The sequence below is a fragment of the Panthera pardus genome, unplaced genomic scaffold (assembly GCF_024362965.1).
Source record: "Panthera pardus isolate Hobbes unplaced genomic scaffold, ASM2436296v1 HiC_scaffold_17, whole genome shotgun sequence".
NCBI lineage: Eukaryota > Metazoa > Chordata > Mammalia > Carnivora > Felidae > Panthera > Panthera pardus.
The window spans coordinates 113,361,497-113,380,793 of record NW_026526732.1 but is presented as its reverse complement, the minus strand read 5'-3'; the positions used below and the strand labels follow the sequence as shown (position 1 = coordinate 113,380,793).

Sequence of the window (19,297 nt, the reverse complement as noted above, 5' to 3'; positions counted from 1 at the left end):
CTCAAAAATAAATTAAAAACATTTTTTTTAAATAAATAAAGAATCATGTAATATGTATATAGCTCACTGTCAGCTGTGTTCATCTGACCTTGCCACTGCTCGGTTGACCTGACCTGGGCTCCCTCGTACTTCCGTGGGGGCTACAGGTTTGCTGGGTGGTTCTGGTAATCTTGGCTGACACATGTTCTTGGCTCGGCTGTTGGCTGATCTAGGATGGCCATGACCTAGGGCGACATAGCTCTGCTTTGTGTGTCTGTCGCCATCCAGCTGGCTAGTCTGGTCCTGTTCTCATGATGGGGCCCCGAGGGAAGGAATCAGTGAGAGCGATCCTGCAAAGGGCCAACAGGAATGTGTGTGTACTTTCCAAAGCTCTACTTCTGTTTCCTTTGCTTATATCCTATTGGAAAATGCCAGGCACATTGCGAAGCGTAGCCTTAGAGCGGGAAGGGATGACGTTCTAGGATAGAGGCCATAGGAGGACATTAATGAGGGCTGTGGATGCAATCAGCCTGGCAGAAGTGATGACCCCTGTCAGGACGGCAAGGGGCAGAAAGGAGAGGAAATGCAGCTGCCAGCTGATTGGTGATGTTCTAATACCTACGTGAGGCAGTGGTTTTTTACTTTTCACTTTGTAATTGTGCCTTGTCACAGGCACGCATATATTATGTTTATCCTTTTTAAAAAAAAATTTAGGGGCGCCTGGGTGGCTCAGTCGGTTAAGCGGCCGACTTCAGCTCAGGTCACGATCTCGCGGTCCGTGAGTTCGAGCCCCACGTCAGGCTCTGGGCTGATGGCTCAGAGCCTGGAGCCTGCTTCCGATTCTGTGTCTCCCTCTCTCTCTGCCCCTCCCCCGTTCATGCTCTGTCTCTCTCTGTCTCAAAAATAAATAAAACGTTAAAAAAAATTTTTTTTAAATAAATAAATAAAAATTTAATGTTTTCATTTTTGAGAGAGAGAGCATGCAGGAGCAGGAGAAGGGCAGAGAGAGAGGGAGACAGAGAATCCAAAGCAGGCTCCAGGCTCTGAGCTGTCAGCACGGAGCCTGATGCGGGGCTTGAGCTCGTGAACCGAACGGAGACATCATGACCTGAGCAGAGGTTGGACGCTTAACCAACTGAGCCCCCCGGGCACCCCTATGTTTATTCCTTTGTAACCACCAAGTGCTAGACTTTTGAATATTCAAGGGAAAAGCTTTTGGGGAACTCCAGTGGCAGATGAGGCCTCTAGGCCTCTGGATTCTGTTTCTGCAAAATGGGATATTAATTGTGGCTTTTAACAGAAGATTGTGACTTTGACAAAGAAAGCACACATCAAATGAAATTGAAGGACAAGCTTTGCCAAACTGGTGAGAAGAATTCTTTTTTTTTTCTTTTTTTCTAGAGACCTCAGATCACATTTCGGCATTGTAGAAAATTCATTCATTCTGCTCTGTTCTGCTCTCTTTTATGCTGTTTGTTTTATTCCTGGAACAAAGATCCCACAGCTTGTCTTCGAAAGACTTCCATGTGAGTGTGAAAGAGGGTAGGATTTGGAACATGCTAGAGTTCAGATAAAACTCCTGATTTTTTTTTTTTTTTTTTCAAAGCGCTTCTCAATTGGACGCAGATCTCAGACCTCCAGGGTTTGATTCATTCATCTCGAGCTGGAACTCTGTTTTTTCACCCCGGTCCAGAAGACTGGGAGATTCACTTTAAAAAGATGCTGCCGCTGCTTTTTTCCACATCACAAAAGAATTAATGTTTGCGCAGCCCTTTGAAGATGTGGTGTCACGCATGTGCTATTATTAATAATAAACTACAGATCTGCTTCACACCATCTGAAAAACAGGGCCGTGCCACCATGAAAGGGCTCTTATTTCAGCCCGTTCTCCGTTGTGCTTCGCCCGGGTCCCGCTCTGCTTCCGTCTGGGGCTGCTTCCAGAACATGGGTCAAGAAAGACAGCAGCTGGAGGGAAACAAAACAACCTCTACCACCCAACACATTAAAAAAAACAACTAAAGTAAAAGAGGCTTGTTTTTTAAGTTTATTTATGTCGAGAGAGAGTGAGCAGGGGAAGGGAGAGAGAGAAGGAGAGAGAAAGAGAATCCCAAGCAGGGTCCTCACTGTCAACGCAGAGCCCGATGTGGGGCTCGAACTCACAGACCGCAAGATCCTGACCTGAGCCGAAACCAAGCGTCAGACGGTTAACCGACAGAGCCATCCAGGTGCCCCTAAAAGAGGCTTTTATAACCATTAGAGGTCAGTGCCACCTGCTACAAGCCTTTTGGCCGGAACGTGGGTTTGGGACACAGTACCTGCTGAAGGTAGGGACAAACGGAGCGTGTCTGATTCTGAGCGCATTCTGGGGGAGGACAAACATTCTCAGGGCTCGCCAGCCTGCACAGCCAGGAAAGAAGGCACTGATCACAGCCTGCTGTCTGTCTCTCCTTTTCTGGGAGTTGTTCTTTCCCCCCTTTTCTGAAACCACTCCTATCATTCCTCCGGTAGCTTTGTGCAATCTACAAGCTACCTTTCCATGGTGGAGTTTGGGGAGATGGGTGTAAAATGAGGCCACTGTAAAAACCAGCGCAGTAAAGCCTTGAGGACAGGTTTCACTTGGAGAGGCGAGAACACACACACAGGGCTGAAATGCGAAGGGTGGTTTCCGTGGGCTCCACGGACGGCGGGGACACCCACTGACCGGCCTGAGGAGGGAGAGGCACGTTTGAGAGCCGGGTCTGTTCTGTTTTTGAAAAAAACAAAAACAAAAAAAACTTTACACCTGTCTTTGGTGGCGATTTTCAACTCACCCTGTCAGTTTCAGCCTCCCGTTGGCCCGGCTTCTTTTGGGAGCTGCGTATTCAAAATGGACTTCTGCCTCGTTTCTGAATTACAGCGGCTGGCAGACGGGGAAAGGATGGATCTCTGGCTCCATTTCGGGCCCCAACGCTGAAGGTGTAATATATGAACAATGGAGCTGGGGAGAGAGAGACAGAGCAAGCAAAAAGAGGCAAAAATACAAAACTCAAGGAAATCAAGATCACGCTGTGCAAAATTGTTACAGCTGTTTCTGTTTTTATTGGCTGTTTCTTTTGGCTTCGCTTTTTCAGCAACTGCTGTTCAGATGGGCAGGAAGGCATACGGCGTGGCCCAGCTCCGCGCGCTGGGAGGACCGTGGATGGAGCAGGGAAGGAGGGGAGGGGCAGGCACTGGGGGAGGAGGTTCTGAATTTCGTACAGCACTTGGAAGAGCTACACATCAAAGCATTTTTTTTTTTTTTTTTTTTTTTTTTGGTAGTTTGGTGGAAGCCTTAGCAATAGAATTCAGATGCACTTAATGGAAGGCTCTTAAAAGCATCCCATCTCCCTGGCTGGATCAGATTAGCGGGCCGTTTAAGGCATTGCACCAGCCCTGGAAATGACATTCCGATATCTCGGAGGAAATAAAGTGTCAGGACACATCCTTTTTTCCCTCTCTCTCCCCGACTGTGATTCACCTAGACCATTGCACAGGGCTGAACATATGGAGAGTGCACATTTTCCCTGGGGAGCTCTCTTTCTCCCGGTTACAAATGGAATGAGCTGTATGCCTGCTCACTGACCCTAGGAGAATATTGGCAGCTGGGATACAGCGCCCCAAGGCTTGGCGGAAAATGCACACCCACCTTGATTACCCTGCATAGCAGCTGGAAGGTGAGCCAGGAAAAAAAGCATGTGGAAAAGCCCACAATTACTCTCTCACTTTGTTAAAACTTCCTATCGAATCGGTGATTTAACTGACATTTTTAAGGTTTATAAAATTGCTTAAACTGGAGTTCTTGGATTTGATACTGTTCTTAACCACCCCTGTCCCCCTACCCCCACTCCAGACACAACCACTCTTAACCAAATTCATTCTGCAAACCGTAAGGAAGGATTATTCTAAAAGCAAACACTGAGTCCCTAAATGAAGGCATGTGGGCAGTAGAACAGGGAGATCAGGAATATAGCAAGGGGGAAAGCGTTTACTTCCGTTTGGCTTGTAGTGAGAGCAAAAGGGAAAGTTTAATGAAAAGGCGATTAATGAAAAATACCTAGAGCTGGTGATACGTTGTTACACGCTCTCGTGTTAAAAAAAACGTCCAATCCAGTGAGCCCCACTGTAGAATGAAGGGCAGATCCCAAGCCCAGGGCCCACACATTGGTTCTGCTTTGAACTTACTTGACTTTTCTGGACTGGACCTCCGACTTGACCGCAGAAGGGCAAATCGTTACCTTTATGCCTCGGTGTGCTCATCCAACAATGGAAGCTGCACTGGGGAGATGGGTTGACGGAAGGTTGCAAAGCCCTTTGAGGCTCTAAAACCCCAGGTGATTGTGAACAACAAATCTAATGTGATTAGATGTGCCTTGGTTTCTTGGTTGTGTCTTAGTCATTTTTTTTTTTCATGTTTACTTCTGAGAGAGAGAGAGCACAAGCCAGGGAGGGGCAGAGGGCGAGGGAGACAAAGAATCCGAAGCAGGCTCCAGGCTCCGAGCTGTCAGCACAGAGCGTGATGTGGGGCTCAGACCTGTGAACCATGAGATCATGACCTGAGCTGAAGTCAGAGGCTCAACTCAGCTGACTGAGCCACTCAGGCGCCCCTACAATGATATATTTTGAGATGTGCCATGCTTCTTTTGCATTTTCTTTTTCTTTTTTTTTTTTTTTTAACGTTTATTTATTTTTGGGACAGAGAGAGACAGAGCATGAATGGGGGAGGGGCAGAGAGAGAGGGAGACACAGAATCGGAAGCAGGCTCCAGGCTCTGAGCCATCAGCCCAGAGCCCGACGCGGGGCTCGAACTCACGGACCGTGAGATCGTGACCTGAGCCGAAGTCAGACGCTCAACCGACTGAGCCACCCAGGAGCCCCTTCTTTTGCATTTTCTAATTTCATCTCTTCCTGTTTTGTTCGTATGTGTTAATTGTGGCTAACAGCACATCATTATTGCCAGATATTTAATTTGTTTAAAAGTTTTCAGTTCTGGGAGAATGTGGTCCAGGTAGAGTGAGGCAGGCTGTTTTTATGAAAGCGGGCTCACTAACCTCCTTGAACAGGAAATGGAGTGATTTCCCCAATTAGAGATGTCTAGGGAGAGCTCTTCTCCTCTTACAAAGAAGGAAACTGTTCCTTGTGAAGGAACAGTAGTAAAAAAAAATAACAGATTTTGTTATTTGTCGCTAATACTTAAAAGGATATGGTAAGTTTGTTTGCACCTCAGCTCTTAGTGTAAGGGTGGGTGAAATTCTTTTGCCCTGGGCTTTGGCCACAAAATGCCATTGGTTGATGGGGCTTGACCATACATTCCCTCCTGAGAACCTTGTGAAATTTAGATGTAAGACTTTGAAACGGAAGCACTGAATGTTCTTGTTTGCTCTCCGTGTTCAGCCTTAAACTTTTATCTGTAGCCCTAGGAAACTCTTCAAAGGTCAATCTTGTGAACAGGGACATTGGTTATACTTTTCGGGGTCATTATGAACAGCCTCACTTGAAAAAACAGATCTGTTTTCTTGATTCACTTTTCTGTGCTTTAGAATGAAAGTTATTATACTTTACAATGTTAAAAAAAAAAAAAAAAGGCATCTGGGGAGCCTGGGTGGCTCAGTCAGTTAAGCATCCAACTTCGGCTCAGGTCATGATCTCTTGGTTCGTGAGTTCGGGCTCTGTGCTGACAGCTCAGAGCCTGAAACCTGCTTCGGATTCTGTGTCCGCCCCCCTCCTCCCCCCCCCCCACCCCCACTCATGCTCTGTCTCTCAAAAATGAATAAACATTAATTTTTATTTTTTTTTTTAAAAAGCATCTGTTACATGTTACTCCAAATTTGAGATACCATTAGTCAGGAGCATCTTTTACAAATGAGGAGTCGATTTTTTGCATTTTGAGGTTCAGCCGGGCACTCCCATTATTCGGCTATACACTGAACCTCACTTGCAAAAACATGTTTCTGCCATTATCCTTACAGAAGGCTGTGTGTTCACACACATGCACAATTATGAGGCTGAACATCCCTTCTTCTTTGGGTTGCTCTTTGATCTTTTATTGTTTTGCTGCTGTGTCCATATGGAAATGTTACCAACCAGCGGGCAATTCCTTTTCCATTATGATTCCTCGTCCAGAGTCTTCCCCCCTGTTGTTTCTTATTTGTGTTGGGCTCCAGATTGATGCCAATATTTCAAAGGAGTACACCTCCTCGGGTTCAAAAGCTCAATTTGCTTTAAGCAGCCATCAAAGCTTACACTTAGATTTAAGTACTTGTTTATAGCCAGGTTTTTCTGACATGCAGTGACAATGTGGGCATCTCCCAAGAAACAGTTTTCTTGTGATACGGGGGGGAGACCTTTGGGATTGGGTAGGGAGGTCATCAGCCCTGTCAGCAAGAAGCCTGTTTTCAGTTGGTGTTCCCTCTGCTGATGTCCATTTTGGTCCTTACCAATTGGAAGTATATATAAGACCCGCAGGGGCATGACCTCATCCAAAGAAGATTGATTGAAAATTTTCAAACCCTAAAAAAGCTCAGTTTGTGGATGGTAGGTTTATGTTCATTCGTAAAATTTCTTCCTGTCCAGAGTACCCAGTAATGCTTGTCCTGGAAACCCCCCACTTTTTTATACCGGAAAAATACCAAAGATGTGAGAGCATAGAGGTATGTGTTTACTAAGGGAACTTTTTTTTAATAGCCTTCTGAATCTCCTCCTTAGAAGAGATTAAATAAAGCCGGTGCCTTTCCACTTCCCAAGTCTATCTCACACATCAAACAAATGAAAATCCTTCCAAAACTCCTTTCCCTTCATGCCCACACTCAAATATGCTGTTTTATGTGGGTTGACCAAAGTCTTTTTCTGATTTTCCTCCCCATCTGTTCTTTGAATAAACATGCATCCTAAAGGAGGACTTACAGGATCAAATTTGATTCCTGTATTTGGAAATGTTTTCAAAAGACCATGCCGCACTTGGCTATTCGGTCAAATTAGGTTCCGTTTGCCTCTAATAGCATTTAATTACCTCCCACACGCTTCTCACACTCTTTCACTTCTTGGTCTGCATGACTTAGCTCTTCTGATGTCCGACAAAGTGTACCGGCTATATTGGCCGTCTGGAATTGTGGAAACCAAAATAACCAGAGACACAACCGGTTAGTTTTTAACTTTTCAGGTTGTTTTGTTGCCAAAGACACGGCACCTCAATTTCTTGCTTTTACAAGTGGATTGCTATCCTCATGGTGATGAGGGAGCGTGGGGCAAGCTGAGGACAGAATACAGGCTGGCACCCCGTCCCCTCCCCCAGGTGGAGTGTATGTGACAGTCCCCGGAGACACCTGGCTGCCCAAGAACAAAGGAAAGGGGTGTAAGTGCTGGCCATGGTGATGGGGGAAACTAAGGCAGATGAAAAATTAAATTCCCTTACTGCCTTTAGCCCATTGACAAGTCCTTGAAACAGGCAGTGACCTCCCTCTAGGAGCTCAGCTGCCTCAATGATGACACTTTCCTGGATGCAAAAGAGAACTTTAGCTTAACATTGAACCTCGAGGATCCTGTAAGCGTACTTCCTTTATCTCAAATGCAGCGAGATATATGCTGGCAATCATACTCGAAGCTTATGGCCCCCCAGTATGCATCTGAAAGGTCTCATGACTGAGATTTTGTTAAACTGTAGTGAGTGGCATTTCCCTAGTAACAGCTAGCCCCTCAAGGTCCTGGAAACCTTGCTTCCAAAATGCCTTAGAGACTCAGTCTATCCCTCACCCCCTCCCAATCTGAGGGTATATAATGAGTTACCCGTCACAACCCCATACAGCTCTTCCTGCCCACGGGTCCTGTCTCCGTGCTTTAATAAAATCCCCTTTTTGCACCAAAGACGTCTTCAAGAATTCTTTTCTTGGCCCTCGGCCCTGGACCAGCCCAATATCACCCTAAAACTTCATCAATATGATTTAAAAACTCACTTGAATGGAAAGCAATGTGCACTAATAAATCTCCGAGAGACGTTCAACCCAAAGTATGAAGCATCGAGGACAAGTTATCTTACAGTTATCCTCAAGGAGGGATTCGGTTATCCTGATTAATTTTTATTTTTCTTTTTCCAGATTAGAAAGGAGAGGAGGGTGGAGTGAAGGCCTTGTGTGGAATGTCATGTTCAGTTGTCATTATTTCCGGTTTACAACCTCTGCATAGGCTGAGATTATGTCTGTTAATCGGAGTTCAATTTTAGTGGCATCACATACAAAGATTAGTTATCTTCAGTATCCTAATTCAGTTTATTTTTATTTATTTTTTAATCTCTGCTCTTGAGAGAGAGAGAGACAGTGTGTGAGCCAGGGCGGGGAACAGAGGGAGAGGGAGACGCAGAATCCAAAGCAGGCTCCAGGCTCTGAGCTGTCAGCACAGAGCCGGACGCGGGGCTCGAACTCACAGACAGAAAGATCATGACCTGAGCCGAAGTCGGATGCTCAACTGACTGAGCCACCCAGGCCCCCCTCCTAATTCAGTTTAAACCTGGAGTTGGCAAACTTTTTTTTTTTTCTTTTGAAGGGCCAGATAGTGAATGATTTAGGTTTCGATGTGCACTTTGATCAAAATCACATATATTAGGTAGGGACATAGAGGATAAAAAAGGAAACGCTCGCCCCTCTGTGGTCCTGTTCACTGTCTACATTGAGGCATTCCTGCCTTCAGCTGGAGACGTTCTCTGGCTCCGGTGGGTCGGGCCTGGTGGGCAGGCAGGAGTGTGTGGTGCCCCGGGGATGGGGATGGGGGGGGTGGGTGGCCCCCGGTCCCAGGGCAGGCGCTGCAGGTGGGAGAAATTGGGACTGTGGCTTGCAGCGTTAGTGCACGGAGTAGTGACTGAGGGCCGTACACAAAGAGGCTTTGGTCTGGATGTGGCCTCCTGGCTGGAGTTGGCCAAACTCCCGATGACACAAACACCTAGATGCCGATGACTCCAAACTGGTATTTCCGGTGTGAGTTGTACCTGTTGTACATTTCCCCTTAGCTCCTTGGTAGGCCCTTTAAAGAAAAGACGTCCCAAACTCATTATATTACCTTCTTCCCTCCACGCCCTATTTCTGCAAATGGCACCACCGTGCTCACCCAGCTGCCCGAGTCAGAAACTCTGCGTCCATTTCTGACTCCTCCTTTCCTTCATGCTTTTGCCTACAGTGACTGGACTAGAAGCAACGGAAAGGCCGGAACAGATCTAGCTCATGTTAATATTTATAACTTCCTCTAGAGGGCCTGACACACAGTAGGCTTCTAACACTTGGTTGTCGAATTAATCTACCCAACACCAAACATAAATGATTCTTCCTGATCATCTCATTCCTCTGTCAACATTTATCCATGGCTTTCTGTTGAATAAAGAATAAGCATAAAATGTTTGCAGACCATGCAAAAACTTTTCCTGTTTGGACTGTGCCTCCCCTAAGGACTGATGATACAGAATTATGTCACAGGCACTAGTATCTCTCGTACTTGATGTCTTCAGGGGGTGCTGCTCCCTCCGCCCGGAGTGCTTCTCCACTGGATTTATATGTCCTTCCAACCTGAGTCTGTTATCTGCAGGAAGAACCCCCAGGTACCTTCCCATTCCTCAGGTGTTTGTTCTCATAGAACCAGGCAGGGCTCCCCCCAACTCTACCACAAGACTTCGTCGGTGCTGAGATGGCTTGGTAAATGCATTCGCCCTGACTGGATTATACGTAGCATCAAGGCAAGACTTTGTCTGTCTTTTTCTGTATCTTAGTTTGGCACTTGGAACATGGCTAAAATGACACCTAAGTGTATTTGAGAAACCTCAGAACGCCTTTTGCATCCATGTAGACTCAAGAGGGGTCTTTCTAGAGTCCACTGGGCCTCTCTCAAACCTTCTGTTTGCAGCCAGAGAGAGCAGGTTACAATTAGTCTGTGCTAGGGATTGCTTTGTGTCGTGAAAGGCACTGGGGCTCCGATTGGAAAGGATTTTGGTGGGGGGAGGGTAGGAGGAAAGTGCTTTGAAGCCCCAAGGCATGGTCTTTGGTCTAGAAATCCCCCTGGGTCTGGCTTTGTTGCACACAAGGCAAGGCAATTGCATTTACAAGTTACTTAGACACAAAGAGGCTGAGACTGACTGGGGCAGCCAATCGGAGCCAGCACCAAAGTGTACATTTTGTCCTACAGTCACAACAGCAGTGCTCATACGATATCAGAGATGGCAATGAGAATCTTGAGTTATTTCTTTTTTTTTTTTTTTTGAGTTATTTCTTTATATGCGTAAAAGAAAGACAGTCCATAATGATCATCGCAATCAGTGATTGTAATACCCTCTATGTGCATGTCAATATTAAACAGCAAGAAGGACGCCTGGCTGACTCAGTCGATAGAGTGTGCGTCTCTTGATCTCAAGGTCGTGAGTTTGAGCCCCTTGTTGGGTATGGAGCCTACTTAAAATAAAACTTAAAAAAATTATATGACAAGAAATCAAGCAATATATTACTTAGTGTCTCTTTTTCCTTTCTGAACTCTAGGTAGGTGGAGAATTACAAATAGAAAAAGTGTAAGAGATAATTATATCATTGCAATAATTTAGAAAATCTGAAACAAAGCCTGGTGGCAGTGGCCTTAGGGGGAATGTAATACCAACTAAGTTATTTGAATATAAGCATGATGTTGTTTAATGTATCCATCATGTAATTAGGCATCATTAAGAATCTTTCTAACATACAGTGATAATTGAGATAATAATGAAGGAAAAGAGATAGTAAAGATTATAGACATTTGGAAGAAAGTTGCTCTTTTGAATTTAATAAGGAATATAATAAAGTACCTGAGGGCATTGCAAGAGTCCAACAGGGGGTTGAGCTTCAGGGATTTGTGAATTTTTTTTTTTTTTACGAATACAGTACTGTAAATGTACTTTGTCTTATGATTTGCTTAATAATTTTTCTTTTTCTCAAGCTTACTTTATTGTAAGAATGCAGTCTGTAATACATACGCAAAGTATGTATTAATCAACTTTATGTTATCAGCAAGGCTTCTGGCCAACAGCAAGCTATTCAGTTATGGGAGAGTCAAAACTGATATGTGGTTTTTTGACTGCGTGGGTTAGCACCCCAACCTCTGTGTTGTTCAAGGATCAACGGTACTCAGACTCTCCAGTTATATCCTTTCATTAACCACAAACGCCTGGCAGTTAGATGAATTTGGGTTATTATCAGAAAGGGAGGAAAAAGTATAAAATTGGGTGCAGAGAGAATGCCTGCTCTATGCCCTTCGCCCCTACTTTTCTTTCACCCCAGTAAAAGGACAAAAAATATTCCAAAAGTTCCACTTCCAAGTTACTTAGAAAGGGGGCCTTTTAGTAACCAAAAACTCCTCCAAAAGGATACAATTAATTTACAAAGCAAGACAACTTCCTAAGCTTTCCTATCTTTGTGTTTCATGATAAAGAAAATAAGACATCATGGTTTGATCCATAATTAATCACATGAGAATGGAATTTATTTTTGTCCTGAAAATGTTGATTTTGGGGGAAAGGAGAAGGTAGGGTTTTTTCCCCCCTTTTTTCTCCCTGTCTCTCTCTCTCTCTCTCTCTCTCTCTCTCTTTTCTCTTTCTTGCTTTCCCTCTCTCTCCCTGTTTCTCTCTCTCTCTCTCTCTCTCTCTTTCTAACATTAAGGAAGAAACTAGCAGAAATAAATGAATCATAAAATTGTGGACAAATCAGACCACTGGAATTAATGAGATTTCTCCAAGTAGAACTTTCTCTGAGGCCAGGTTTAGGTTCTGGGAAAAAAAAAAATATGTGCGCTTGTAGGGCTTTAAAGATGAAAACTGTTTCCTCTGCACGGTAATGCAGAAAAGGATTTACCCCACCAAATTTCCCCAGAGTCCTCACTAATAAGATAAAGTCAGCTGAAAATCACTTTGCTCAGCATAGACTGTGACTTCTGAAAGGCTCATTGAAATTAATCAGTACATTTCTGTCTTACGCCGTCTTTATGTTTCACATCTAAGAATGTTCCTTAGGACCGAGTGAGGAAGAGGCAGTTCCCTCATAGTCTTTGGCAGGTGTCATTTACTTGCAAGGTGGGCTAACAGAGGCGGAGAGCAGCTCATCTTGAAGGTTCTGTGTGTTGCTAGAGCTGACGTATGTGATGAGTGGGCAGACGAGCCTCTGTGATCTACTTTCTTCATTCTGCATCATTCCTCTCTGGAGTATTTCACAGGGACGTCCAAGCCAGCGTGGAAGAATGAAGGACCGCACCACCAGGCAGAAATTAAAGGGAGCAACCAGGAGAAATGTATCTTGTGTTGGAAGCTACGCAAAACGCCAGGAAGGTGTGTACTTCTTTGGGGAGCCCCGAGTGGATGCTTTCGAGGCCTGATGTTTTCGTGGCTCGCTTTGAGACACCGTCGCAAATGACCTTGTTCTCTTCGTTCAGGCATGTCTGCTTTTCTCATCTATCGGAATGTCCTCTTTCAGAGGGCTGGGACTGTCCCTGGATTTCTTCAGCCTTGCTGTAGAACCTTGTTGAATGATATGAAAAAGGAGATACTCGATAGCATTTGGGCAATTGGGTTGTACGGTAAATGACTTAAAAGATGCATAAAGTCTTGCTCTAGAGCAAGACAGTCCTAAACCCTTCTTTCACTTTTGACATTTAAATAAAATACTTAAGATCACTTTGCATGTTTACATGTAAGTTTTCCTTTATTTAATCACCATACGTAAACAATTTGTTTCCTGGTATCTGTAGTTTCTAACTCTTTCCTCCTCTCAACTGAATTAATAAATCGTAATGAGGTTGTATGTCTCTCTCTGTCCAGAAAAATTTATTCAATTCTAAATCTGTGGCCTCACTTGCTAATTCCTAACCTTTTGCTATTTGTGTGTGTGTGTGTGTGTGTGTGTGTGTGTCTGTGTGTGTCTGTGTGTGTGTCTGTGTGTGTAGTCTGGACCTACTTCTTCAGGATAATGTGGCAGAGACAATGCCATGTGTTCACCAAATTTCATTTTTATTTTCCTCTTCCTTGGACACACAGCAGATCACATTTCCCAGTCTTTCCTGTGTTAGGTGGAGGCAGACCATGGATGCTGGTCAATGAAATGTGAAAAGGAGGAGGAGCACATGCCAATCCCAGGCTGAGACAGTGAAAAGCCCTCGGGACTCTTTGGGCAGTTTCTTCCCCTGCCATGGGGAATGTGAAGGCCTCATGTTGAGACAGAAGAGCCTCCAGATCAAAGCCACTTGGATCACCGTGTCGCTGCACGGAGGACACCTGCCATGGAGGATGGCCTGGGCCCACGGCCAGACTATGCATGTGTTATGTTAAACTACGTAAGACTGCATGGCTGTTGTTTACACAGCGCAAGCCAGCCTGCTCTGGCTGATACTGGAAGGATGCCGTAGGAGTGCTTTCTAGTCCCCTGGGAACACCTTGTGTTTTATCATTTGTGATAACGTGGGTAGTAAACACCAGTCTTGAGCTGGGGAATCCTAGATTTTTTTGGACGGTAAGCTCTTAAATTATCATTAGTGTGCAAGTGACATCCAACTGAAGGATAAAATAGCGAGAGTAAGGTGCATATTGCGGAGAAAAGGCCACAGTGGAAAAAACAACTCTGTTGAAGTTGAATCCCAGTCCGCCACCCTTATCTCTATTCTTTTGAGTTTTATAATCTGCTTTTCAAGTCGGTTACCTCATAATTAAAATAAGGATCACACTCTCTGCTTTATAGAATTGTTGGGCGGACGTACTGGCATAGGTCACTAATGTGACCTTGAGAGAGATACTTGAACTTTGTGAGCGTGAAATTCTTTATGTTTAAAAGTAAAGCAATACCCGCCTTGGGGGCTGTGGTGAGGACGCATGAGAATGTGTGCGTTCCGTGGTTTCTGGCACATGCTGTATGCTCAGTAAGGTTGATTGCCACCGTGAGTTGATAAGCAAACGTGTTGGGATTTACTCTCCACAGTAGCATCTCCAAGTACGGGGGCTTATACCTTGATTAAGGGCATGAAGAGTTTTCCGTACCTCGGGCTCCACGTAGAGCTGAACAGTCTCATTTTGCTGTTTTGTTATTAGCATGGAGTACAAATAAATAAATGCCACTTTCCTTTCTTGTGCGTGAGCCCTATCGTTCAGTGTTTTTTTTTTTAATTTTTTTTTAACGTTTTATTTAGTTTTGAGACAGAGAGAGACAGAGCATGAACAGGGGAGGGGCAGAGAGAGAGGGAGACACAGAATCGGAAGCAGGCTCCAGGCTCTGAGCTGTCAGCCCAGAGCCCGACGCGGGGCTCGAACTCACGGACCGCGAGATCGTGACCTGAGCCGAAGTCAGCCGCTTAACCGACTGAGCCACCCAGGCGCCCCCGTTCAGTGTTTTTATAGACCATTCTGAGTCCGTCTTGGGCTCTGCATGGAGAGAGATAGGCTTCGGGTTTGCTCTCATCCTGCGGTGATTCTGGCCTGGAGAGAAAACCCAGGCTGGATTTTCTTAGACTTTTCAAGAAAGCATACCCACCATCTACACCTGTACTGTCACCTGGTTAATTTTTAAACTATCCTGATCTGTTTTTACCAAAACCCACACAACGGAAATGTAAGGTGGAGAGACACTTGGCTCTCCCACATCTGCTGACAGCTTTTGCCGTCCTGGTTCGCTCTCCGTTTTCGACAGCCGAGTTCATCTGAGAAGCAGAAGCACAAACATCAAGTTAGCATCTTGCATACATTACCCTGCAATAATTCACAGCACAATAAACAGCTGTTAATGAAGAGTCTCGGTGCAGAGATATCTGGTTTTATGATTTACTCTACACGACTAATTAAAGAAAGAAATCTTTATTGCCTTTTATAACTGTGCAGCCCCTTCACATTTCTGTCTTTACGCATTTTGTCCCCTTCAAGTCTGTGAGCGATATTGGCCCACATTGGTTTGTGCTCCCGATGGATTACAGCATAACTGGATTCTCCTGTCTCTGCAACTACCTTTTTTTTTGCCAGCTCCCTACACTTCAGTCCTTTCACGTCTCAGAAGCTCCAACACCCTACAGCTGTCCTGGTCCCTCCACCAGCGATCTGTTAAAGGAAGTAATTTTAAGTTTGTAATGGCTTTATTATATGCTAAATCACTGTTTGAATGTGAACAAATCACTTACCTCTCGGTGAATTTCCTCATCTGTGAAATAATGAGGTTTGACTAGATCACACTGGAAAACTATTGAGACTGAGGATTCTATGGCAACCCAGAAATCAAGTCAAGAGCCTTAGGGCTTTCAAACCGAAGACTGGAGGGAGGTGATGCTGAATGTCACCAAAATAATTAATTTCTAGTGGTAGATTGCATTATCATCATGCCAAATGTATGGCCTTTTGGTGGAATACCAGAAATGCAGAAGACATTGTTCCTGCCCTGAAGGAGTTTTTAGTTCAGCAGTGAAGACATGTATATGACTAACTTTATGTTATAGCATTTAATTAAATTAATTAACATCCTAATGGCGTCCCAATCACAATGGATGATTCACGTCCATTTTAGTTAGCTAGAGTTTGATAGGTAATTATAACTGTTTGCTTCATCAAAAATAGGGTCGTTTGGGAAATTGAAAAAAAATGCCCGAAATTGTTCCCAGCATTCTATTTAGAGATTTGAGGTCTACTTGTTTATTACAAAGAAAGTGGTTTACGTGTTCTCCAGAAACACACTAAGATCTGACCCACCCTCCATTTTAAATTTCCAGGAAGCAAAGGAGGTGGAGTCAAGATAAAAGGAGACATTTTAGTGGCTTTAAAACAACCATTCCATTTTGTGCACAGTTGTGTGTGGGTCAGGAATTTCTACAGGACTCAGCTGGGCGGGTCGTCTCGCTTCCACAGGGGGGCATCTGGAGTTGGAGAATCTGCGTCCATGGTGCCTTCATGCACCTGTCTGGCTTCTCCATGTTCCTCTGTCTCTGTTTCTGCACGCAGTGTCTCATTTTCTACAGCTTCTCGATGTGGTTTGGGCTCCTCATGGCAAGATGGTCGAATGGTAGTCTTCTCACCTGGTGACTGACTGGATTCTAAGAATGCAGGGAGGAAGTACCCCTTTCTTAAAGGTCAGGTCCAGGAACTGGCCTCACATCACTTATGTTATACTCCATTGGCCAGAGCTGGTGGGGTGGGGACACTCCTCTCCATAGGAAGAGTGTCAAGGAACTCATGCCGTCATTTTTCTGCCACACACACTGGCGCACATGATCTAATATGAAATCATAATGCCTTGGTTTTTCATTTGCCTCATTTTTTAATAAGAAATATAAATTATAAATAAATTATAAATAAATGTGTAGTCTGACCACGTTCTTTTTTTAAATGTGTATTTATTTTGAGAGAGAGAGAGAGAGAGAGAGTGTGTGTGTGTGTGTGTGTGTGTGTGTGTGTGTGTGCAGGAGAGGGGCAGGGAGAGAGAGGGAGAGAGAGAATCTCAAGCAGGCTCTGCTTTGTCAGTTCAGAGCCCACTGTGGGGCTCGATCTCACTTAAAAAAAAAAGAATGAGGATAATCGGAGGACATCTAGTTTGTATCTGTGTTATTTTTTTAATAACGTAGGTATATATTTTTTGCATTTGTAATGGTAATGCATTCAAGAGATTTGGGGAAGTTGAGAGCAGGTATTGCTTTTAAAAATGCTTTCTTAACTATGTCATTAAAATCTGCCGGTGTTCTAAATAAACCAGCAGATGGATTTAGCGACCGTTGTGATATATTGGTCCTACATCAAATGACAGGGTGGGGATTTCAGAAGTTTGTGAGTGAGGAAATGACAAAAGGCACCCTCTAAAGAACACCCATAATTCACGCTAAGGTCAATACAGAGTTTTTATTTCTTTTTTTTAAATTAGAAACTGAAGTATAGTCAACATACAATATTCGTTCAGGTACACAACATAGTGATTCAGCAATTATATACATTACAAAATGCTCACCATAAGTGTAGTTAACATCTGCCACCTTATAGAGTAATTACAATATTATTGACTGTATTTCCTATGCTGTACTTTTTATCCAGGGACTTATTTTCTAACTGGAAGTTTGTACCTCTTAATCCCCTTCACCTGTTTTGCCCATCCCCTCCACCACACCCCCACCCCCACTCCTAGCATTCACCACTTTGTACTCTGTATTTATGAGTCTGTTTCTGTTTGTTCATTTTTGTTTCTTAAATTACACATATGAGTGAAATCATGTGGTATCTGCCTTTCTCTGGCCGACTTATTTCACTTAGCATAATGCCCTCTAGCTCCATCCGTCTCGTTCCAAATGGTAGGATTGCTTTATGGCGGAGTAATATTCCATTGTATATATACCCCACCTCTTCTTTATCCATTCATTCACTGATGGACATTTCGGCTGGTTCTATATTTTGGTCACTACAAATATTGGTACAATATGCACAGGGATGCATGTATTTTTTCAAATTAGCGTTTTCAGTTTTTTCAGGTAAATACCTAGTAATGGAATTAGTGGATCGTATGATATTTCTGTTTTTAATTTATTGAGTAACCTCCATTCCGTTTTCTGTAGTGGCTGTAGCAATGAACATTTCAAACCAACAACGCACAAGGGTTGCTTTTTCTCCACGTCCTTGGCAACGCTTGTTATTTCTTGTCTTTTTGATACTGGTCATCCTAACAGGTGCGAGGTGACAGCTCATTGTGATTGGATTCCCATTTCCCTACTGATGAGTGATGTTGAGCATCTTTTCATGTGTCTATTAGTTAACTGTACGTCTTTGGAAAAAATTTTTATTCAGGTCCTCTGTTCTCTTTTTAATCAGATTGTTTTGTTTTTTAGTGTTGAGTTGTATGTGTTCTTTATATACTTTGAATATTAACCCTTCTCAGATATGTTATTTGCAAATATCTTCTATTCAGTAGGTTGTCTTTTTGTTTTATTGATGGTTTCCTCATTGTGCGGAAGCTTTTTAGTTTGATGTGGTCTCATTTGTTTATCTTTGCTTTTGTTTCTCTTGCCTGAGGAGACAGATCCAGAAAAATATTGCTAAGAGATGTCCAAAAGTTTATGTACTGCCTCTGCTTTCTTTCGGGAGTTTTATGGTTTCAGGTCTTACATTTAGGTCGTTAATCCATTTTGAGTTTATTTTTGTGTGTAACATAAGAAAGTGGTTCACTTTCTTTCCTTTACATGTAGCTGTCTGGTTTTTCTGATGCCATTTATTGAGGAGATTTTCTTTTCCCCATTCCATATTCTTGACTTTCTTGTCGTGGATTAATTGACCATGTAAGCATGAGGATACTTCTGGGCTCCCTATTCTATTTCATTGATTTATGTGTCTGTTTTTATGCCAGTACCAGCCTGTTTTGATTACTCTAACTTTATAGTATGGTTTGGAATTTGGAATTGGGATATCTCCAGCTTTGTTCATCTTTCTCAAGATTGTTTGGCTATTCAGGGTCATTTGCGGTTCAATACAAATGTTAGAATTATTCTAGTTCTGTGAAAAATACTATCAGTATTTTGACAGAGATTGCACTAAGTCTGTAGATTCCTTCAGTTAGTATAGACATTTTAACAATATTCTTCCAATCCATGCACATGGTGTATCTTTCCTTTTATTTTTGTTGCCTTCATTTCCTTTCATCAATGTCTTATGGTTTTCAGAGTACAGGTCTCTCACCTTCTTGGTTAAATGTATTCCTAGAATTATTTTTGGTCCACTTGTAAAATGTGGTTGTTTTCTTAATTTCTCTTCTTGCTACTTCACTGTTAGTGTATAGAAATGCAACTGATTTCTGTATATTAATTTTGTATCCTGAAACTTAACTGAATTCACTTATTCTAATAGTTTTTTGTTGGAGTTTTTGGAGTTTTCTGTATATACTATCAGGTCATCTGCAAGTGGTGACACTTTAACTCCTTCCATTCCAATTTGGATGCCTTTTGTTTCTTCTTACGTCTGATTGTTGTGGCGAGGGCTTTCAATTCTGTGATGACTAACAGCAGAGAGAGTGGACATTCTTGTCTTGTTTCTGATTTTAAGGGGAAAGCTCTCACGTTTTCAACATTGAGTATGACGTTAGCTGTTCATTTATCAAATATGGCCTTTATTATGTTGAGGTATGTTCCCTCTAAACCACTTTTTTTGAGGGTTTTGTTTTTAAATCAGGAATGGATATAGAATTTTATCAAATGCTTTTTCTGCATCTATTGAGATGATGTTATAGTTTTTATCCTTCATTTTGTTCATGCGTCATATCACATTGATTTGTGGATATTGAACCATTCTTGAATCTCTGTAATAAATCGCATTTGGTTGTGG

The 19,297-nt window shown here is 43.3% G+C and overlaps 2 long non-coding RNA genes across 2 annotated transcripts in view; both read left to right on the top strand.

Moving 5' to 3' along the window:
- Positions 1-19,297, top strand: part of LOC109252706 (uncharacterized) — a 413,372-nt gene that overhangs the window by 37,750 nt on the left and 356,325 nt on the right. The gene's annotated exons all lie outside the window — the stretch shown is intronic.
- On the top strand, positions 11,587-14,105 carry LOC109252699 (uncharacterized). Its single transcript, XR_002074130.2, has 2 exons — positions 11,587-12,310; positions 13,048-14,105. It is a non-coding gene; the product is annotated as an uncharacterized LOC109252699 (long non-coding RNA).